Source organism: Protopterus annectens, chromosome 1.part0 (assembly GCF_019279795.1).
Source record: "Protopterus annectens isolate FY-2018-M chromosome 1.part0, PAN1.0, whole genome shotgun sequence".
NCBI lineage: Eukaryota > Metazoa > Chordata > Ceratodontiformes > Protopteridae > Protopterus > Protopterus annectens.
In genome coordinates, this window is record NC_056725.1 from 808,697,123 (window position 1) to 808,721,951 (window position 24,829).

Here is a 24,829-nt window from a genome sequence, read left to right on the forward strand (position 1 = left end):
TATCAGTTTTTAACCTTTCCTGTGGTTACATTTTGTATAGTTCAAAACAGAACTGTCTGGATTACCAAGTTTTTATTTGGTTTATATTTGTGGTCTCATACCCTCATTTGGACTTCCAGAGTGAACTTTTTGTGTGGTTTTTAGAAATACACAACAGTTATGGTGGCCCGGCAACAATACATCTGACAAATATCTGGACATAGCATCACACTGGGTAAATACGCTGAGCTGCTAGGCATATCACAAAGCACTGTGCAAACTACAGGCAGACTGCCACAACACTGGCCTATATTTCTTCTGGGGGAATACACATGTATCAGGCTCTACAGGCATGTAACAGCACGGAGTAACAGACACCTGTGTGAAAGTGCATACCGACAACCAATCTGAATACAGCCACAGTTACATATGGTAAGCGTATATTACAGTATATGGACTGTGTGAACAACACCAACCTCATATGTGCCACTCACACACTAACCCTACATATACTGGGCCAATACACAGTGTATTCCGATGCCTGACTGTGGTATGGGACATGTGTCGGTCTGGCCCGACAAACATGTACGCCGATAGGGTACCTTACACTGCAGCAGCATTCAACATCACATAGAACAGGACCAAGAACAATGACATCTACCATAGTCTGTACACAGGCCAAGGTACATATTCACATTACACATTGTTGACAATCACCATAAGTACACAGACCTCACTACTGTACACACTACAACAAAATGTCCAGGTTTTGTCCTCAAATATATGACCTACTATACATAACATGTTCAGCAGTCTGATATCTCACTGGCTTATCAGGTATAACGTCAGTAAATAATGATGTACTGAACATATGCACCTCTTACTGCATGACATATGTACATTGGTTGAAAGAGTTCTGGCTAGAGGCACTAACACAGGGCCAATATTGACATGTTGCTGTGATAAACCCATACATTTACTGGTGTAACAGGGTTTGTTGAGACATATGTCTACTGAGGGATATAAAGTCAGTAACTTACATGGTTGTCACCATGTACTGACTGCAATCCTCAGAGTACGCTACTGCATTTCTAAAGATAGTACATGTGTGAATAACACAACACATGTAAGACTCCAAACACAGGCCAGTCTGCAGATAGCCCCACAGGTGAGAGTTTCCCCAACCACATAACACTGTCATGACAATTACTAAATCATGTAGAACAGCCATATCCACACAAACCCTATTAAACCAACATTACTTCAAATGTAGAACAGCAATACTTACATTCTGTCCTCATGTCTGGAACATCCCCCTCCTGTTTCTTGGCCTGTCTCCGCAGTGTATGTTGTAAGAGGTATATCCAACTACCCTCTGTGATGCTGTCTGTCAAACACCCACATGAAGTCCTGCTCACAGTGAATGAAAAGGGCCAACACCCACATGAAGTGCTTAGTTATAGGAGTGTGTTTCCATCCAACTGGCTATAGGAATGATATCACAGCTCTTCCACATGCAATCAGTTAGTGGGGGACTGCAATTCGTGCACATGCCATCAGCTGATCATGAGCATCACTTACAAAACACAAGCTGCTGCCTAAGCAAAGCAGGTGTACTTTTCCACATCCACCAGAGAGGGAGTGACCAGAGAGGGAGCGAGAGCGACAAAGACAAAGTAAGAAAGGAAGGGAGTAGGAGAATAAGAGCTATGTATGTTTGTGTATGATCCATGGGTGGAGAGTGGTATCTGGGCATTATGATGGTTGTATATATTGTGTACTAATCCACTACACTACAGTATTACACAGGTATCACCTGCGCCGCAGAGCTTATCAGGCTGATATATGGCCAAAGGGTTATTTCAAGGTGACTGACATCAGAAGGCATGCTACAGTAGGGCAACGGGAGGTGTAGTGAGCATGAATGGCTTCAAAATCATTAATCTACACACACATTTGCCAGTACTGATATGCATGGGTTCATTGCTTCACAGGTGTGTAATAGTTGACTCTGCCAGCAGGCTATACAAGGCTAGGCAAAGGGTATACCTTGGCATCAGCAGGCCACATGACAGTAGTCTCCAGTGTGGCTCAGAGGTGTAGTCCCTGGATTGGCCCACACAGGTGGGTATTGTATTCACCATCCACTCATCTGGGTTACTATTGTGGGTGGCCAGTGCTGTGCAATGCTTGCCATGTATTTAATCTATATTCCACAACATGGACAGTGTCTGGATTGTGCACATGTCCCACATGCATGTTCTGTGATGCATGGAAATGTACCTGGGGTCTCTGGGACATGTTGTGTGGACAGATTTTTATCATCTGATGTGGCATTCCTGACCTCATGTGGTGAGAACTGGCTATGGAACTGAGGTTGTGCCTGTGCCTACATTGACAGCATGATGCAAGTATGCAGTGGAGTTAGTGGCATCTGTCCATAAAAGGCATGTGTAAAGGGCATGGTATTCCATTTGTGGGTTACATTTGCAGACTCTACAGTTGTTGCAGATGTCCAGTGAGGAACATAACAAAGAACCACTGTAAGCAATTATTTGTCTATTGTAGGGATGGACCAGGGTGCCATGTCCTTTTACTTGCTGGATAGCACACAGTCAGGAAATGTTACACATCACAGTACATTCTGATGGCAGTGTTGTGGTGGACAGGCATGTAGTCCACTGCAATCTCACCGTGGTTACTATCTGTGGGCAATATGCAGGAAACTACCAATATAGTGGCTGTTGCCTAGCCAAGTATGTTTGTGTATGAGACATGGGTGGAGAGTGTTCTCTGGATAATACAAAGGCTGCCTATATTGTTCACCAGTCCATAATGTCACATGTAGGGCTATGGATTTTCTACACCAGTCTCTCTGCTGTTTTACATCTGTTGTCCTTGTAAGTTGGACATTGTGACATATAGTAGGTCCTCAATATAATAATTTAGCAAAACCCAACCCATAATGAATCCTGTTATTACACAATCACAGCAACCTCCACACAGGATACTGATGACAAACACACACACACTTGCCAGTACTGAGATTCAACCCCCTACCTAGCTATGTATTGCTACTACAGCGTACTTCATTTATCACACATGCCATGGAGCGTATTGGATGGATGTTGTCCCAAGGTACTTCTAAGGTGAGGAACATCAACAACCCTTGTAAATTCTGGCATTGGGTGATGTAGTGGGTGAGAGATCCCAAAATTAATTTCACCCTAATCACACATTTACATTTGCCATCGGTGAGGTTCAAACCTCTATCTAACAACCTTTATGGACCATTATGTTACACATTTACCACATGCACCACTGACCTGACATGGTATAGCCTTCGCAACAGATACTTATAAGGTGGGTGATATCTGCAGGACTGCTAAAGTCAGGCACTGTCATGTGTACTCGCTGTAAATAGGGACAAAAACTTTGAGGTACACACAAATACTTGCCACAGATGGGATTCAAACCCATAGCTGTGTAGTTACTGCTACTCCATTGCTCTGCATTTATGGCATGCACCACTGAGCTTATAGGTCTAGCCCTTCTCCAAAGGTATATTTCAAGGTAGATGACATCAACAGCCTTACTAAAGTAGGCTAATGTGAGGTGTAGTGACTGGCCTTAAAAGCATTACTCTCTCTCTATATATATATATATATACACACACACACACACACACACACACACACACACACACACACACACACACACACACACACACACACACACAGAGTTTCACAGTTGCCATGTTTGGAATTAGAACTCCTACCTAACTAGTACATCACACTACAGCATTATGCAGTTATAGCATGCACCATGGAGCTTATAGGGCTAGCTCTTTTCCAAAGTTGTTTTTCAAGGTGAATCACATCAGCAACCTTGGTAACGTAAGGCAATGGGGGTGTAGTGACTTAATGGCCTCAAAGGCATTGATCCCTACACACACAGTTTCACAGTTGCCATGTCTGGAATTAGAACTCCTACCTAATTAGTACATCTCACTACAATATTATGCAGTTATAACACATGCAACGGAACTTGGGAGGGCTAGCCCTTCCCCAAAGTTGTTTTTGAAGGTGAATGACATCAGCAGCCTTGCTAATGTAAGGGAATGGGAGGTGTAATGACTGTGAATGGCCTCAAAAGCACTGATCCCTGCACACACACACACACACACACACACACACACACACACACACACACACACACACACACACACACACACACACACACAAACACACACAGAGTTGCACAGTTGCCATGTCTAGGATTAGAACTCCTACCTAACTAGTACATCACACTATACCATTACACAGTTATTGCATACATCATAGAGCTTACAGGGCTGAATTTTGTCCAAGGAGGTATTTCAAGGGGACTGACATCAGCAGGCTTGCTAAAGTAGGGTAATGGGAGGTGAAGTGACTGTGAATGGCCTCAAAAGCATTGATCCCTATGCACACAGAGTTTCACAGTTCCAAGTCTGGGATTAGAACTCCTACCTAACTAGTACATCACACTATAGCATCACACAGTTATTGCACATGCCACAGAGCTTACAGAAATGATCCTTGTCCAAATGGGTATTTCAAGGTGACTGACATCAGCAGGCTTGCTAAACTAGAATAATGGGGAATGCAGTGTGTGTGAATGGGCCATCAACCATTCCGCTGGAAACACACACACAACTTTACATTTGACAGGAATTTGTATACAACTGCTAGATGAATAATGACTTCTACTGTCATGTTACACAGTTATCGCAAGCACCACAGACCCCATAGGACTGAGGGCTACCAGAAGCAAATGTCTACAGTGATAGACACTGGCACATCTTGTGATACTGGTCCACTGGATGTGTGGTGGGTGAGACAGGACTCGTGATGGGAGGCTCTTTGTCATGGTCTGTCTCTCTCTTCCCCACATAAAGATAAAGTCAGACACCCTTCTGCTCACTAGGCCCACCAGCCTCCAAGCTACATAGAAAAAGAAAAACATGGAAACTGAGCTACTCCATGTCCAGCCAGACCATTGGCAAAGCCTCCTACGGGTGGGAGGATGGCATAATGGTTAAGGTGTTTACATTGCAGACACAAGGTGCAGAGTTTGAGTCTCACATGCGGTAATTGGCTAGGCTTAAAATGGCCCACAAGGGCAGTTCGCCTAGTACTAATATATGAATCTACATCTATGTTTGACCTATTATAGTGTGTTGTCCCTGGATATATGTGTGCATTCCTGTCCAGTGTGTGTGTAAAGCACAACTGGTATGCAATGTGGAGTATGTGCACAGACATCTGCGACTGACAGATATGTATAGTATACTGTTGTTGCCAGACATGGGCTTCATTTCTGTAAGTGTGGGAGCATGCCCAGTATGACCCTTCTGTATTTAGTTATCAGACATGGGCTTCATTTCTCTAAGTGTGGGAGCATGCCCAGCATGACCTTCTGTACTGAATGTGTGAATCCATTCTAGGTAGGTTGTACTCCAATGCACACATTTGTGTTCTACACCTACAGCTAGCAAACTGTTTCTGCAGGATATCTGTAGATAGGTTGACAATATGGGGTCACACTAGGCAAAATTGTGTCTGTGCTGATTCTGCTACATGGTTTTGGTGTTAACAGAGATATTCAGATATATGCACTGTTTTACGCTGTGATGTATTATGTCATCAACTACTGACAGATGTACGTATTTGCTCGCAGTAATTTCCTGGGGAATACAAGATTCATGAAGCTGTGTCCAGTATTGTGGTCTGCAGCCTACATATTCTTGCACAATCATGCCATTCTGGAGGGGGAGCTGCAGACACTTGCTGATGGGTCTGTGTAAATGGTTTAGCACCTTGGTACTATGGTGGCTGTGGATCCCATGCTTGTAAATCTATCAACATGACAGAATGGCCATATCCTGCTTTGGCCATACCTCTCAGCTGTACAGATCCACACAGGTTACCCAGAAGCAGGGCTCATTTACCTGGTCATTACCCCTTCACATTGTGGTTTACAAGCAGGTTTGTAGTCACCCATTCCTGTGTTTGCAGGCAGGGACAGTATGGGCACACATCACAGTTTCAGAATTCAGACACTCAATGGTGTCCATGCTATTACCCCATCTGTTATTCTATCCTCTTCCTAACATCATGCAAGTAATATCTGATAAGTATCCCTATAGTTACCCCTTCATCCCAACAGTATTTAGGGGTTGGTCCACAGTTTATGCAGTAGGGCACGGTGGGCATGCTACTGGGATTTGTTGACATGGCCTTGCATTTGTGTTCTGTGGACTGTGGTATGTCATTATTTGGGACTCCATGAGATAACATACAGTGGCAGTACAGATGAGACACAGGCCTTTGACAGAGGATTGTAGGACACTTGGTAGTGATGAGGGTCAGTGCATTGTCACTCCCACAGTCCCAGGCTGCAAGCCACTGTATTTCCCTGGGGTGACAGGGTGGGTGTGCAAGATGTTAATGGTGATGGTTTCTGTCCTTATTAATCCATTGGTGTGGATGCTGGCAGGGTGCTGCTTACAGCTGGGGACACACCTGCATGGGACATCTCTTCAGCATGCTGCATTCTGTGGGTATTCCCATACAGAAGTGGGGGTCATATTGTACTCATTCCCAACAGCAGGGCTGCGAGGTACCTGTGGCTGATGGTGGGGTGAGCTGTGTGCTATGGAAGCTACTTGCAGCTGACTCACAGATATACACGGGGCATTCCCCTTATGATGGCGTTTGAGGGGACATCAGACTTCATAACTGTGCCTTTTGTAGTCTGCCAGTGTTTGGCCAGACTACATCAGTATTCCATACTACACAGACAACTAATGTGCTATTAACCTGTATGTACAATTCCAAAGGTGTGTCCATTTGACAGTAACATTTTATACACTCTCTGTCTAGGGTACTTCCACCTGTGTACTGTGTGTATGTCTGGGCCCACATTCATGCCATGTCCATCTTTCAGATGGTGACATATATTACATCCAAACAATTAGTATGGATTACTACTGGATTAGGTCTTGCTGGGATGCATTGTGTTTGGCACTGCAGTTGTTAGAACTTGGCCCTGTCATCAACAGTACTGGCCAGTGGCCACCGAGACACAACCCTCCATGTTTACATGCTGACCACTTTCACACAATATACAACATACAACAACCTAACACACAGAGCCCTGCATATTGTACACGTGCAACAATCTATCCTGCTAATTTGGCCAGCTCAGGTAATCTGTACTCCACTATTATTATACTCACACGTACATGTTACTACATTTCTACATAGGATTGGGGGGCACACTTGACAACTGTAAACATTTGCTATGACTGGACTGGTATTTCAGGTACTTTGTTGGCTTTCATTTCACTCTGTATTCTGACCTATCATGTAGACTAGAGGCATATCAGTGTTGTACAGATCTTAGATTTTATTGACCTACATTTCATTTTCAGATTTCTTACCCTTTAGAACTAACATCCCACTGCCTGCTATCTGTCTGTGTAGGTCTGGGGAGGGCTGTTCTCCATTGCCATCAATTGGAGGCCTTAGCACAGCCTTTCTTTGTGGTCATCTGCACCTGTCTTGCTGGCTAAGACTGTTGTTGGGTATGTCAGCCTCACTGACATGCATATGTGTGTGTCCTATGGACACACATTTGGCCCACCACATGTCCTGCAGTGGGATTTGTCACCTTCTCTAGTACTGCCTACTTTATTGACACCAGTATTTGTTATGGATTTCATGCCACCCATATAGGTGCCTACTATCTGCTGCCATCCCATTCAGCCACCCAATTCCCTTGCATGCTCATATCTGTACCATAGATACAAGTAGCAGAATATACTATTCCATTTAGCAATTGATAGTGAGAGTGACTTACCTTGTGCCTGTGCCAGTATTGAGGATGGGGCTGGAGGGCTGACTATGTCAGATGCGCATAGTACACTCCCTATAAATGGTTAAGCACAGGTAGTGTCATGTTTGGCATCCCTTTTACTGTATGTGTTTGTCAGAGAGAGGTGTCATTCCCTGGGTTCCTACCATGTCAGTGTATGTGCTATGAGTTGCCTCTTTGCCAAAGCCTGGGAATACTGGCCACACCTCCTTCTGCCTACAGGGGCAGGCTCAGGTTGTTCCTCCTCCAAGTCACCCTGTGCCTGTGCTGGCCTTGGCAATGGTGAGGAGCTGTGTGGCCCTGCCCCATGCTGTTCCTGCTGCAGCTGTTTCCACATGATCATATTGTGTAACATGGCACATACAATGACAATTTGGGTACATGTAGCTGGAGAGTACTGCAAAGGCTCCACCGGATATGTCCAGGCACCAGAACCATGACTTGAGCATCCCAAACACATGCTCTATTATGATTCTGGTCTGTGTGTGTGCCGCATTATGGAGTTTTTGTTCGGGTGTGTGTACATTTCTGATGAGTGTCATCTGCTACGGCTCCAGTGAGTAACCAGCATCTCCCACTAGGTGGCCATATGGGATGTCCTGATTGGCAAATCTTTGGTACAGCTGTGTCATATGCCAGATGTGGGAGTCATGATAGCTTCCAGGGCTACCTGCACACACATTCATTAAAATGCCCTGGGCATCGCACACAACCTGGCAGTTGATGGAGGGGAAGCCCTTGCAGTTTATGTAGACCCTAACCCGCTCACCGGATGGTGCTTTGATGTGTTATGTGCGTGCAGTCTATAGCACCCACTACCTCAGGGTATTCTGCTATTTGATGGAAGAGAAGCATATTGCTGGTCAACGCTTCACAGGTGTTGTGAAAATATATGTGCTCACCGGCATGTGCTGACATGGCATCCACAAACTGGTGGAGTACCCTGGATGCTGATGCCTGTGAGATCCCTATAATATCCCCAGTTGGCCTTTGGAAGGTACCTGTGGCTAGTATTCCTAAGCCTACACATACCTTGCTATCCACTGGGATGGGTTCCCGTCTGCTGGTTCTGTGTGTGAGGTGTGGTCGGCACAGCTGAACAATTTGCTGTAGGAGGTCCCTGTCCACCCTATACCTCTCCACTATCTACAGCTCATGTAGCCCCTTGTAGGTTACCCTGGGTCTGTACACCCTTCTCCCTCTCCTCACTGTGGGTTAGTCATCAACATTGTCATCCTCACCACCCTCAGCCTCTTCCACATGTTGATTTATGAGAGTGAAAGCAGCCCTTATCATTTTGTTGCTTTTGTTAGGTAAAATTTCCCCGTTTGTGTACACCAGTGGTGTAGAGTTTGTGGGAAAGGTGTTTCACAGTTTATAGTAGTGTGTTAGGCTGGTCTGCTGCCTGTGTAATTAGCTGATTCTGATAGATTTCACCTGCCAGCTATGCTAGTTCTTCCTGATTACCTTCCTAGTGCTGTTTTCCCTTCCCATTGCTTTCCTACTGCTGTTTTCCCTTCCCATTGTCTTCCTGTTTAAGCCCCGAGGCATGCCTCACAAACCCAGTGCTCAGATGTAAACAGAGCTGGTATTTCCTGTTTTTTTTTTTGTTTAAAATCTGGTGCACAGTGCACACACCCATTTAGGCAATGTAAAGACTGCTAGGCAGCTTCAGACACACCCCCTTCCTTAGCTGTGCTTAGCCAAGGGCAAACACAGGCCACAGAGATCCAATAAGCTTACAGCATGCACGACACACCCCCTTATGAAGTCATCTAGTTCTTAGGCTTACAATGTGGTCTTACTGCACCTACATGGCTGGGTGCAAGCTAGCACTGAGGGGAAATCTGTGATTCAGTATAATTGCCCTCATTTGCATAGGACTGACTGCTAAAGCATGGTTACAAATCCGACACTCAGCCTTCCTCCTTAGCAACCACTATTCCATGGTCTTGTTGTGTTATGCATGCTATTGACTATTATGGCAAAATTATGATTTTGGTTTAAAAGCTTATTTCTAGCTTTTATTATTAGTTTTGGGCTGATCTCGTAAGCTGCCCTGCACTTAAACGTCTGAAATAGGCCAACAAAAAAAAGTTAATTTTTAAAATTTTGAAATTATTTTTCATGCCTATGGCCATATATTTGGCCTTTGGCATGCCTAACCCTTCTAATACATGCATTTGTATGAGATGTTATGCCTCCGTTTTGTAGTTTGCAGAAATGTATTCAGCTACTGGCTGAATACATTTCTGCAGTCTATACAATTCCTGCATGGACGTCTGCCTGCTTCCTGGATCTCTAATTCACCTCATTTGCACGTTTTTCACCAGCAAATGAGGTAATTAGCATACAGGGGCTGTGTCCATGCAGGAATAGGGCAAGAGTGCTCGTGCATATCCTGGGAGCTTATTCCTGGATCTCACAGCAGCCATATTACCTGCAGCAGCTCTTGCACTATTCCTGCATGCCGTGCAAAGCTTCCTGAATCCTGGGGATTATGTATTTTGTTCATACTGGTATACAACTGAGAGGTACATTTCCACTTTTCAAAAATATGTAAATGCCTTATCCATATACACCAATCATAACAAGCATCATTTTTCATTACACCTATCAAAACATTCTCTGACACTGCTACACCAATCACATTTACTACTAATGAGTATAAGACAGACTTTGAACTTCCTATTTTATATTTCATTTTTTGATATCACTACTTTTGAAATCTATTTGTTGGATAAAACACTTAGTGCCACTGGTTTTTGGGTACCCTTTTTCAGTCTCAAGTCCAGATTACATTTCCTGCGTGGTTCGCTCATGTCCTCTTTGCACAGCGAACTGCTGTCATACATACATGCAAGCTCCTTATTTGTTTTTTATACATATATGTGGAAGAGTTTTATATGTATAATGTGCAAACCATTTTCATGCTTATATGTTTTGTTTATAAATGTGACAAATACTTGTTTGCTCCCGGACCAAGCTTTACCAGGTGCTACTGATAGGATATTGGGTGGAATATATGTACAGAATTATTACTGTTTTAACAATTAAGACATTCACATGATAGTTCAGCTAGTGATTAGTAATACTTGCATCAATTTGCTGATTATTTGGCTACATACTGTTGGTATTGTACTCCTGCTCATGAACAGATGCAGTGATTTACTTCAAACCTGCTCCTGATATGTGTTACACTAGGGACATGCCCCATTGGCATGAAGCAGATGCACATAATGGCTGCACATTTATATGTACTTTTCCACGCCCCTTGTACGGGAAACGAGCACTGCCCCACTGATGTGATTTGCATTGCACATTAGTATCGACTCAATGATGGACTGTTCAGTATAAATGTGACCCAATTACGTACACTTTCTTGTTATATTGCCCTATCAAAATATTAAGCAAAAGGACAGGGTAGAGATAGCATTCAACTAATACGTCTATGCCTATTTACAAGGTATGGGGTCAGAACTCCCCCTGCTGGTTGCTTTTGAATAAAGCAATAAATAACTGTCTACAGAGAGAGAAAACTAAAACTAAAAGAGAATTGTTGTTTCTCACAAAATATAGTTATTTTGCAGATGCATAGAAGATAACGGTACTGGTATTGCAAGGATTGCTAGTTAGGGAAAGCTAACAAGTAAATTACAGCAATGGCAGATTAAGCTGGTGTTCAGTACATATTAAATGTTTTTTCTACTTTAATTTTAAAGGTCAAAGTGTCCATCTTCTCTCTCCTTTGTGTGACTGTGCTGATAATCATGGGAGGAGGTAAATCAAAAAGTATAACTTGCAGGGGAATACCAGCTTATTACACAGATACTATGTATGCAGATAGATAAAACTTATAAATGTATAAAAGACTGGGAAGATATACCAAGCATGACAGAGAAAAGCAACTTCCTAAATAAGGAACATTTCAGTTAGATGAGCTTTACTAACTTAGGGAAATACTAGAGTCTACAGGCAACAATGTACCTTCAGGCACAAAGGACTGCACTTTTGGATTGACATCAAGAAGCATCAAAATGAGGACAAGAATATGTTATCACTGGGCTACAAAATGCAAAGGATACGTTGAATGAAAAATTAAATAAACAGGAAAAGGTATGCCAAGAAGCGCAAAACAAAAAATCTGTAATAAAAAATGAAATACCAAACCCCTTAATTTCAGACAGTAGTTTCAAAACACAAAACAGTTTGCAAAAAGTACAGAAGGAAGAACAGGAAAACATTTCCTGGGAAGATGATGTCTATTGATTAGCAGTTACAAGACCACCATTCATTAATCCTGCAATAAAAGCAAAAAGCAATCACCCAGAATCACATGCACAGGTACTCCCTTCACCTGAGCTTCAAACACATTTCATAGCTCCTATACTAGCAATTGCAGGGTCCAGTACAGGAACTACATATTCAGCACAAGGGGAGGTAACTGGTACACCTTCTGTGGGAGCAAGTGTGATGAAAAAGCCATGCAAATATAAAATAGGGTGGCTGCAAAAAATATAGTGGTGAGGACAATATCAAATATTCAAAAAGGCCTGCTAAGAATACCAGACAGTACAGCAGAGGTGAGGAAAATTATTCAGATATACAGAAGGAACAGGAAAAATGAAAACAAATGTGCCTGCTTTGTATACTGGAAAACAAATGATGAAAACAGAAGAGGAGATTCAAGAACTAATCCTTCGCTGAGAGATATGTTAAGAGCATAAAGGGCATCTAAATGAGTTCACTATTCTTGGTCAGCTACAGACCTTAAGAATTTAGTAAAATAAGGGAGGATTCTATAAAGTTCAAAGAAGAATGTGAGACTATAACAACATGTTGTGAACCCCTTTGGGAAGACATCAGTTATTAAAAGCTATATTGCCAGACGTTATAAGGAAACAGTTGCTAGAAAAGGCCAGATGGTTAGAATCAGTAAGAAAGAGTAGAGTTGGCAGAGAAAAGGCAAACATTATTCAACAAAATAAAAGATATATGGCCAGTAAGACATATTTATCTAAAATATAGGCTTATAAACAAAATTAAGTGAAAGCACTGCAGACTATTTGGACTGATTATGGATAGTGCTTCAGTGATATTCAGGCATTGAAGATACTACAGATGATTTTTAGGCTATTACTGCAGCTATTTTTGCAACTAACAGCTGGCTGGGAAGGAAAACATATTAAAGATGTATTGAAGTTGATGATTCCAAGATGGCTACCGTCCTGTAAACAGGGTAAGAACTCAGCTCTGCATAAAATTCATCATTCTCAAACTTAATATCATGTGAAGAAATCATCTATACCCGGAAATAAATCTATATATGTTTGGCGATTAACATTCTGAGTGTGGGTCTCGACCAGATTGAATGGATCTCTTTTAAAAATCAAATGATTACCTTGGATTAGTCCGGGCCTTATGTAGTCCTGCATACATGTGCTCCAGGAATCCAGTGTGTCTGTTTGGTGCTTCTTCCTTCTAAAACAAGCATATCAGTAATCAAATACTTTGACAACCGAGGGACAAGTTATCTGGTATGTCTCAGCGATCAGAATCTATGGACTTACAAACAACTAAAGCAAAATTTTCTGCCATCTCATCTCCAGAGAAAGAAGTGAATACCAAAAGGGCCAGAACTGGTAAACAACAACAACAACAGCAACAACTAGAAATGTCTAAATCCTCAGTCAACTCTGCTACTTCCAAAAATAAAAATGACCCAAATAACTTGGATGATTTGAAAACAGCGCTGCAGCCCATACAGGAGGCCATACAAAACTTTTCCTCACAGTTTAAAACATTTGGGGATTCACTGGACATATTGCTATCTAGGCTTTCAGATACTGAAGTGAGGGTCACAAATAATGAAATTAAAATTGATCAACTGCAAAAAGATCTAGATGCCAGCAGGTCTACAAATGTAGAAATGCAATAAAAACTGTTAGATCTAGAGGTTAGATCTAGACGCAATAACGTTGTTATAAGGGGAATACTGGAAACTATCCCTCACAAGTCTCTAGTAGAAAGCATCAGTGAAATCTTCTCCATTCTACTTGCTAATCCAGAGCTGGCTTTGCAGATTACGATAGAAAGAGCACATAGAGCATTAAGGCAAGTCCCTGTTAACTCTAACATGCATCCCAGAAATGTATATGTGAAAATATTAAACTACCAACACACCATATCAATTTTATATGCTGCTAGATCTAAAAAATCAGTTACATGGAATGATTCTAAGATCACTTTTTCACCAGATTTACCAGCCTCGATTAAGCTAGAGAGAAGGAAGTTAGCACCATACTGTGGTTACCTCATAAAAAACATCAAGTTTCAAATGAGATTTCCTAACACGCTTGTATTTAATTACCAAGGCTCCAACCAAGAAGCAAAAAACAATAAAGATGCCAAAGCACTGTTTCTCAAATTATTTAAAGAATGTCCTGAAAACTGATAAAGTGATTTTTTTTCTCACTGTATTGTCCTGGGTGAGTTCCGACGAAGCTCCGTTCTTTTTCCGTCTCTTAATGAGGCTTCGATCCCTGTTTTGTGAGCTGGATGTGAGGTAAGCAATCCATTTTATCTCCGAGATGTTGGCCTGTTGCAGTGTGGTTGTCTGGTGACTGAGAACTCCATTTCCCATCAGCCTCTTGGGCGACGTCGCCCTCTAACCTTCCACATCATCGCGTATCACTCACCTCATTGGATGAGGTCTCCTAGATGAGCTACAGCTCTTGAAAGGGCAATACCCTTCAACAAGTTACCAAATAAGGTTATCTATATGGTAAAGGGATCCCCCCTTTAAATAGCTGTTTGCATACAAGTATAGGAAGCTGTTACTCCAATATACACTGTATGTAAGGTCCAGTATGGAGTCGAAATGTGGTTAAAAGTAAAAGAAGACATTCGTGGTGTGAAAGGAGTGATCTGCGTGTCAACAGGATGTTTTTTGGGACTTTGCTTATGGTACTTTTAATAGTAGGTTGTCATGCTGTAGTGTATATAAATTAAGAAAAAAAGTTGCATTTTGATAGATTTAACATCATAGGGGATTCAGGCTTTGCAGCCTTTAATGCTGAATGTTAAATGTGGCAAGGCAATGTTTTGGACAGTTTTTTGATGTGGTTAATAATCCCATAGGTGACTAAAGTGATCTTCAGGATGTCTTTGTGATGGGGGCTGTCTGGGGTGCTTTTTATGATGGTTGTTTTCAGTATTTGCATTCTGTTTTATATAGCGCTCTTTAATTCCACTACCCTCTCTGTGGTAGTTAATTATAGGTCTAGTTAATATACTGGTTGGTATCTCAAGCATCCGAAATCTGGGGCTTTTAGGTTAACTATTAGATAGTAGTATTCTCCATCTAGTATTGTACATTTTTTGATCTTATATTCCAGCAGTTATACTTCAACTAATTAATTATTTGGTAGACATTTGTTAAATATATATTGTGTAGAGGGTCATATAAATACTAATTGACAATTGTATTCTAAATGCTTAAACCTATGTCCAGGTGCTGTTAATTTGAAGGCGTCATTTATTTATTTATTTATTTATTGCAGTTGGTTTACCAGGATAGTCCATTGGGCCAAATGAACCAGTTTTCAATGGAGTCCTGGGGAGAAAAGCTCCAAAATACATTCAAAGTTACATAATAGGTACAACATATAGTAAAAAAGAAGACAATATAAAATAGTACAGCAGGTATACAGTTAAATACATTGTGCAGAAAAACATATTAACTATTCAGCACAGCAAAAATTTCCATTTATACAGAAAAGTTAGGAAAACATAGTTACTAAAAGGAAGAGGAGATACAAAGACATAATATAGTGGGGGAGGAAGAAACATAAGGACTTGTTTGATAAATTCTATAGAATTTTCAGGTTATATTAAAGATGTGAGCAGAGCAAGGAGGGGGTGTGAGAAGGAGTAGAGTAGGTTATGTAGGGTGGGGCAGGAGCATTCCCACTGGGAAGCTAGATGTGTATAAAGAGATTTTTTGAAAGCAGAGTGACTAGAGGTGGTGCGGATGAGTGGAGGAAGGGAGTTCCAGAGGCGAGTTAGGTTGAAGGATAGAAGGTTTTTGCCTGGGGGATGTATAGGTTTATGGACTTTGAGTAGGTTTTGATTGTTTGATCTTAATACTCTATTGGGTAGGTGCATTTTAAAGGCAGTAGAGAGGGAAGGACAGAGGGAGGGGTTGAGAATAAGCTTATGGGCTAGAGTTAGTTGAGTGTAAGTTAATTGATTGGGAAGTTCTAGCCATTTTAGTTTCTGGAGGGAAGACAGTGGTGGGTGGAAGACTTGTGGCTGGTGGCGAATTTTGCAATTTTGTTGTAGCAAGAGGAAAGTTGTTTTTTGAGAGAGGACTGAAGATTAGTTAGGAGTGGGCCATAGAGAAGGGAGGGATAAGGAAGGAAGTTGCGAGAGTTATTTTAGTAGCAGAGGTAAGGTAGGCATTTTGTCTATAAAGCATGCCAAGTTTCTGATGGGTTTTTTTGATATTTTTTTGTAAGTGAGAGGTAAATTTAAGTTGGTTGTCAATTTGTACCCCAAGTAGCTTGGTCTCTGAAACCATTTCTAGGGGTGAGTTATTTTGGCTACTGATAGAAAATGTATTCATATTGAGAGAAGTAGTTTTAGAAGGAGTAAATATCATAAGCTTGGTCTTGGAGGCGTTGAGAGCTAGGTGATTATTTAACATCCATTGCTCTGTTGTAGAGAAAGCATCTTGAGTTAGTTTTTCAAGTGTGGTGATAGAGGTGGATGAGCAGATGATAGTTGAATCGTCTGCATATTGGATGATGTTAGAGAATGGGATTGATTTGTGAAAGTCATTTATAAATATGTTGAAGAGAATGGGACCTAGAATGGAGCCTTGTGGAACACCTGTGGGGGTACTAAGGAATGAGGAGGTAGCTTTTTTCCATTTTACTGCTTGAGTTCGGTTGGATAGGTAACTAGAGAACCAGTGTAGGGAGGAGGAAGAAATGTTAAGTTCTGAGAGTTTAGTTAAGAGCAGGCTGTGTGAGATGGTGTCAAAGGCTTTGGAAAGGTCAGAAGTAAGGTAGAAACATACAGGCCAGAGTCACGAGCTCTATTTACTGTTTCAAGGAAGGAGAGGAGGGCAGTCATGGTGCTGTGATTAGGTCTGAAGCCATGCTGTGTGGGAGTTATAAGATGATTTTCTAGGAGATGAGGGAGAAGTTGAAGATGGACACATTTTTCTAGGATTTTAGAAATGGGGACAGAATGGCTATAGGACGGAAGTTAGTGACGTTGTTGTTGTTGCCCCTTTGTGGAGGGAATAATATATGCCTGTTTCCAAATTTGGGGAACTGTGCATTCTTTGAGGGAGCGTTAATTAAGATGCTAATGGGATATGCAAGTGTTTCAGCAGCTATGCTAAGAAAGTAGGAAGGGATATTATCAGGGCGTTGGTACATGGTTTCAATTTCAGAAGGAGTTTCTTTATAGTAGATGTAGGCATGGGATTTAATGAGAGGATAGTGGAGTTGGAAGAGTTGGAAGGTGGAGGTGCTTGGGGTAAAGGTTGGGTAGTAGAAGAGGTAGAGGGGCTAGAGGATGGGAAGGAGGAAGAAGAAGTGGAGAAAGATAGAGTGTGAGGGGGGGTGAGGGGGTGTTAGAGAATATGGTGGGGTTGGAGAATGAAGAGGTCAATTTGGAAATAGAGTCAATAAAAAATTAGTTAAATTGGGTGGCCAGATCAAGTTCAGAGGCATTTGAGTCAGGGGTGGGAGTAGCTGGTGTACTAGGATGAAGGAGACTAGAGATCCCTTTCCAGAATTTCTGAGGGTTGTTTATGTTATGGCTTTGGAGTGTAGAGAAATAGTTTTGTCGATCAGAAGTGATGAGTTTCTTTACTTTGTTTCGAAGCATTTTATATTCGTTAAGGAGCAGATCTGTCTTAAGTTTCTGGTAGCGTGCCCAGACTTTATCTCTATGTCTCATCATAGCAAGAGTATGTTTAGAGAGCCAGGGGGCTGATTTTGTTTTACTCTCTTTGTCCTTAAGGAGCTTGTGAATCAAGTAGTTTTAAGAATGTTGTATTGAAGTGTGACACTGCCATGTCTAGTGGTAGTGTTTTTAGACAGTTCAATTAATTGCTTGTAAAGAATTTACAAAGGTAGTTGGATTGAACTTTTCTGGTCACGGATAGTAATGTAGTTGTGGGTTTGTTGAAGGACAGTGGGAAGTCGGTTAGTGAATATGGGTGAATGATCACTAAGGGAGTCTGGAAGGGTGCCACTGTTTGAGAAATAGTGAGGATGGGAGACAAGAATCCAATCCAGTATACTTCCACTGGAGAGGTTTTTGCAGGGCGAGTTACTGAGTTGATTAGTTGAGAGAAATTGTAAAGGTTAATATTTAATGAGTTTGTTGGAGATTGAATACAGGCCCAGTTGATGTTTACATCTCCTAGGATTATGGTTTCATTGCTAATGTTACTAGAAATCCAAGAAAGGATAAGTTCGAGAGTGGGGATATTATCCTGGGGTATATAAAGGGAAGCTAGACATATGTGTTTGTGATTGTTGATTTGTAGTAGAGTAAGGAGAAGTTCAGCATTGTTAAAGTGTGGAGTAGGTTTATTGTAGGGAGTGACTGCTAGGGAGGATGAATATATGAGGGCAACCCCTCCACCTTTTTTGAGAGACCTGTCTTTCCTAATGATGGAGTAGTTTGGGGGAATGATCTCAGAGTCATTTATATGTGGCTTTAACCAGGTTTCAGAAATAGACAGGATGTCAGGTTTATTGTGTATGAGCCAAGCATGGAGGTCATAATTTTTCTTCTGACGAATATGCCGACAGCAACTTTTGGTGTAAATATTTAAACTGTAATCCGGTGTTTTTGTCAAACATGCTTTATAATATTGTTTCAGTCATACGGATACCGTATAGAAGCTAAAGTTATTATTTTTATTATTATTATTATTATCAGTTTCCACTGTTATTTTTTATTTTTTTTTTTTTGAATGGTATTTCTGACAGATAGTGGATTGGTTTGAGTCACATTACAACTTCATACATTCAGAGCTGGGTTCAGGTGTCTAACCCTGTCTGGGAAGATTGGCGACCTGGATTCAAGAGTGTCTAAAGGGCTTATTGGGGGCCTACTTTTCTTATTGGGGTGGGGGTACGTCTTGACCTTACCTCTTGTAATATATTGTTTGTTATTCTCCCCAATAATCCCTTCTCCTTCTGGGTCTAAGGAGGGAGGTTTAAGCTCGGTGGGTAGGCAGGAAGGGTTTTGTATTATAGTGTTTATAGCCCGAATTCAGTTACAAATATTCTTCAAGGTTCAGGGATACATATTAAGCTACAAGCCTTCAATCTCAATTTTTTACAGCATTAACTCACATGTCCTTCCCCATTTACTAGTCAGTTGAATGGTAGTTATTGATTCATGGAATATTAAAGGATTACAACTGGTGAAAAAGAGGTAATTGTTTATGCATGTCCTATATAAAACAAAAGCAGATATCTTACTTGTCCAGGAGACACATTTACTCAGTCACCAGTGGGACCAAGAAAGAAGGCGTCCATGGGTGAAAAGGATTATTGATTCTGGAAATAGCTGGAATAGTGCAGGTGTGGCTATAATAGTAAAGAAAAAGTTCCTGTTTGATATTATTAAGTGGGATTCGGATAAGGAGGGCAGATGGTCTCTCATTATTTTTAAGCTAGCTCAAATTGATAAACCCATCCTATTACTGAATATTTATTCCCCATGCTACAGCCAACAACATTTTTATATGTATGTATATAATATTCTTTCGTCTTTCCCCAACCATCTATATATTATAGGTGGGGACTGGAATTCAGTACAAAACCCTCTTACTGATAGGTCGAACCCAAATACAAGATATAATAAATATGCAGTAACAGTATTAGCCGAACTGAAAGATGATTTCAATTTGTTTGACCCATTCTTATCCCATAAGAATCCCTCTGATAAGGTAAATTATACTTTCTTTTCCAATTGCCATAAGGGATGGTCCAGAATTGATTTCTTCCTTCTCTCATTAGACCTCGCTAGTTGTCAAATTGAATTGCACACTGATAATAGAAACCTTTCTGATCATTCCAAGCTATCTCTTTTCCTAGACTATAAGCAAGGGGGTAGCAATAAAAATAGACCACTGTGGTGGAAACTTAACCCTATGCTTCTTCAAAAGGAAGGGATCACTGAGATCATAGAGGACAACCTAGATCAGTTCATTCAATCAGCTAAGAGCCAAGAGGTTCCTATTGACATATTATGGGCCTCCACGAAAACTGTGATTAGGGGTACTTTTATTAACAAAGCTTCATTTTTTAAGAAATTATACTGCAAAAGGGAAACTGACTTGATTAAAAAGATGGCGATATGGGAAAATAAATTACAACGGAAGTATGATAGGGAAATAGAATCCCATGTAATTGGGTTGCAAAAAGAATATCTATCTCTGCAGGCAGATAACCTCTCATTTCATGAAGTTAAAATGTTGGCCAAGTACTCTGACTGGGCGCAATGCCCTTCTAGATTCCTAGCCAGACTAATAAACCAAAATAAGGCGTCACACTATATCTCTCAAGTATCGTATCAAGATAAGGATTATCATAAAATTCAGGATATTATAACAATTTTTCAAAAGATATACTCCGAACTATATAGCTCTCCTAATGACCCCTTAATCTCGACAGAGCTTGCTGATACTCTTAAAGAGTTGTCCTTTCCTAGATTAAATGAGGATCAATACCATATTTTGGACAGAAAGATCACTTCACAAGAAATCTTAGAAGTAATCAAGAATTTAAAACTAAATAAAGTTCCAGGTCCTGATGGGTTTACTGCAGAATTTTATAAGACTTCTCCCCACAAGATGTCACAAGCGCTATATTTGACCTATAACCAGATTCTTCAACATGGTATAAGAGACCCACATTTCAATGCTTCTAAAACCATACTTATTCCGAAAGGTAAAGCTGATTCTACCAAACCGGAGAACTATAGGCCCATCTCTGTTATTAATGTAGATTTAAAAATTTTAGCTCAAATTTTTGCAAATAGGCTCAAATTAGTAATACCCAACATAATTTCCAAAGAACAATCGGGTTTTATTGGAAATAGACAGACATCCGATCATACAGTAGCTCTAGAAGCTATGATAACTCTCTCCTCTCTTTCAAATTATCCTTTATATACATTAGCGATAGACGCATCAAAAGCCTTTGATCGGATGAGTAGGAACTTCTTACTAACCATCCTACCCTTTTTTAATATACCTGCTTCATTTATAAAACTTATTGAAACGATCTATTATAAAGCGTATACAATGCTTCAAATAAACAATGCTGTAACTGATAGAATTTTCATAGTTAATGGGACAAGACAGGGATGCCCCCTCTCTCCTTTACTATTCAATCTGTATATAGAACCCCTATTTCTTCTTATTAAACAGAAAACCCATCACTCTATCCCCAGACTTTTTAGAACTAATATTCCTTTTTCGGCGTTTGCTGATGATCTTAATATCTACCTATCTTTACCGAATTCGGACTTAAGAAAGATTATGGGTTCCATTAGTATCTTTTCTAAGTTTGCCAATTATAAAGTTAACAAAGTAAAATCCCAAATTTTCCTGGTAAATATTACTTCACCTTATCCTATTAGCTGTTCGGTTGAAGAGATACCTATTAAACAAAATCTTCAATATTTGGGGGTCTCTTTTTCAGTTGATCAAACATTAGCTTACCAGGAAAACATTTCCCAGTTGTGGACAGAGGTGCAAGGGGACCTGAAGAGGATGGGCACAACTTAAGCTTCCTTTTTTGGGGAGGGCAACTATAATTAAGATGAACATTCTGCCCAGGTTCCATTATATTTTTAAAGCCTCTAACTCCATTATTCCGGTGAAATTCTTCAACAAAATGCATTCAACATTCTCGAAATTTATTTGGGCACCTAAATCTGTGAGAATATCCTATTCTAAATTAATATTTCCGAAGGACCTAGGAGGTATATCTCTGCCTGACTTCAAATTATACTATGATATCACTCAGAGTAGTAGAATTCTGAATATAGCAAACTATAAAATTAATTCTGAAGTTTGGTCCCCGTCCTGGGTAGTTCTGTATTTTAATTATGTCAGATCCCTTAAATTTAACCCATCGGCTCTTCCCTTCTTGAGTAAGGAAAATCTAGAAAGGTATAAAATCATTTATGGTCTCAAATCTAATGTTATGACATTCCAAAGATTATTAACGTCCATGAAGCTTTTTCACGCTTTCTCCTCTCTCCAACCCATACATTTAAATCCGAATTTAACATTGAGTGGTAACATGTTAAATCTAGACAACTTTCCCCTTATTAAAGACAAATGTATTGCGGATTTTTTCATAATCAAACACCTGAAGTTCGCTGAAATTAGACAATTCTTTAATTTAACTAACAAATATACATTAATACTCAGACATATTTTAGATCTAATCAAGCCCTATATGGAATTTTCAGAGCTAAACAGGGAGGACATTGAGACATCCAAAAGTATCCTGAAACTATTTCTGCTTAAGAAGAAGATGATATCAAATGTTTACAAACTCTTGGTCTCGATCAGAACTAATAACTTACCGGTATTTTCCAAGTTCTGGGTAGATAAAGACCCGAGTATATCCGCTACAGTTATGCAAGAATCTTTTAAGTTAAGTTCTAAATATATCCCTTTCAAAAAACTGGCCTATACGCAACTTATGATTGTAAATAATGCATATTTATCCCCAGCAATTATTAATAAATTTCAACCTAACTCACCAGCCTCTTGCTCATTTTGTAAGAAACATGTAGCTGACATATACCATATCTTCTGGAGTTGTAAATGTGTATACAGACTATGGTGCGCCCTAAGAGTGATCCTGGGAAAGATGGGTTAAGAGAAATCAAAACTTTCATGGCAGTATGCTCTACTACATATACCTCCAGCTGGCATTTCTAAGTCTCAACATAGGGTGTTGATTTCCATATTCATATTTATTAAATATTATATCTCTCTCCATTGGAAGAACCAAACAATAATGTCATAGGCAGGTTTAAAAGAATTAGTTTTTAGACATATAAAGGCTCAGAAATTCCTCTTTTATAAAGGGAATCGTAAGTACCATTCTGAAGACTTTTGGAATTCATTTTTTTCACATTTAGTAACCTTCTATGTATCCTGCATTCATTTTTAGATCATTGCATTTATAATGATTGTTGTATTTGGGCTATGAACAATTGTATATACTTGTTTTCTTTGTTAACTTGTGGTGTGTGAATTTTATGGGTTTTTTGTTTATGTATGTTTTTGAAAAAGAATTATAATAAAAAGAATTAAAAAAAAGATGTATTGAAGTTGCTCAACACTGAGGGTGCAACAGAAAGGAAAAAGGAAGCAACTGAGAGCAAATTAATGACTTTATAAAATCAGCATCATTCTTCCAGGAAAGATAAAGGAAGAGGAAGGGGGAGAAAGGGAGACTGAGGTAGTGGGCCATAATGCACCTCAGGAAAATAATGTAGTGTAATGGTAATCTGTTTGTGCCTTCTAGTGTCCTGGATTTTTATAGTAAAAAGTGTCCTTAACACCCACCTTCCCAGTTACAGTCTGCACAAGGCACAGACTGGAGTATTAGCCAGTCTGTGTGGCCCCCACCACGTCAGATAAATAAAGCAAGACACCACCTATTTGCCCATTTCTTTAGCCTGAAAAGGACGTTTGTAGATAAAAAGTGCAGTTATGTCTGCTCCAAGTGCCTTTTTTACACATACTTCTGCAGGTGTGTTCACTTTCTGCCTCTCAAATTGCGGATCTCCTAAAATCCCCAAGACCCAGCACTATTTCTCAAATGACAACTATACTGGGTATAGCTGGCTATTGTCATAAACAGATCTTGGGATATGCTACTGTGACAAAACCCTTAAAAGATTTGACACACATTCTCTCCAGACCACCTTCTATGGAGATCAGAAACAAATGCCTTCATTAGACTAAAACAAGCCCTTTCAACTGCTCCATCAGTACCCACAGATTTAAAAAAAATCATTCAAACTGTGTGTAAAAGAAATAATTTTGCACAAGGTGTTTTAACTTCATGGAGATTAATACCATCTGATAGCATATTACTGTAAAACACTAGGCCCAGTAGCTGCTAGATTTCCACACTGCCCCAAAGCAGTAGCTACATAGTAGAACTTTCAGTCACCATTTTTGAGGTTAAAGCAGCAAGTGCAGTTCCAAAACGAATAAACCAAGAAAACGAAGAACCAGAAAGTGAATCTTGTGCAGGAACCAGGAATTTATTAGTAGAAACTCTCGAACCACAAGTTTAAAACCAAGTACAGACAATCCACTTCACATTAATGTTGTTCACAAAATACGTTTTCGTCACAATACTGGACTTCATCAGATGATCACATTACCCCCAACCATTCCCTTTTATAAGGCGTTCAATAAAATCATTATTCAATTAGTGTATTTAATTAAATATTTTCTTTAAAACCACTTCAAAAAATGTCTTTAAATTCATATTTTATATTTCCTATTCATTCAATTAACTTATCCCAATAACATAATTAAAATACCATTTAATATATTGCACTTATCTTAAAATATTATCACAATTTTAAAAAAAACTTTTTAAAAGATTTTATATAAATCTATTAGAATAAATCATTGTGAAAAACAGATATCCAGTGCCATCTAGTGGCCATTTCATTTATTACAACCATTAAATACATACAAGGCTCAACAGTTCCCTAAGGTATAGCTGTAAGTGGTCAGTTATTCTAAAACCTTCCTTATTTCCAATTTAGGTTCTTGTGTCTACCTCCTTTGACAAGACCCACCATTAAAAAGAAACCTCTTTAAAAAGTGTGAATAGGGTTA

At 40.1% G+C, this 24,829-nt stretch overlaps 1 protein-coding gene across 3 annotated transcripts in view; it reads right to left on the reverse strand.

The window, feature by feature from the left end:
• The window catches only part of LOC122794660, a 146,930-nt gene extending 132,391 nt beyond the window's left edge, over positions 1-14,539 (reverse strand). For 2 of the 3 annotated variants that reach the window (XM_044063286.1, XR_006363671.1), the window contains exon 1: positions 14,375-14,539. The gene's annotated coding sequence lies outside the window, so the exon portion shown is untranslated. Of the gene's footprint in view, positions 1-13,300; positions 13,381-14,374 lie in introns of those variants that run through there. The other variant, XR_006363670.1, reaches the window with a different exon arrangement.
• Between the last annotated feature and the right edge of the window lie 10,290 nt (positions 14,540-24,829).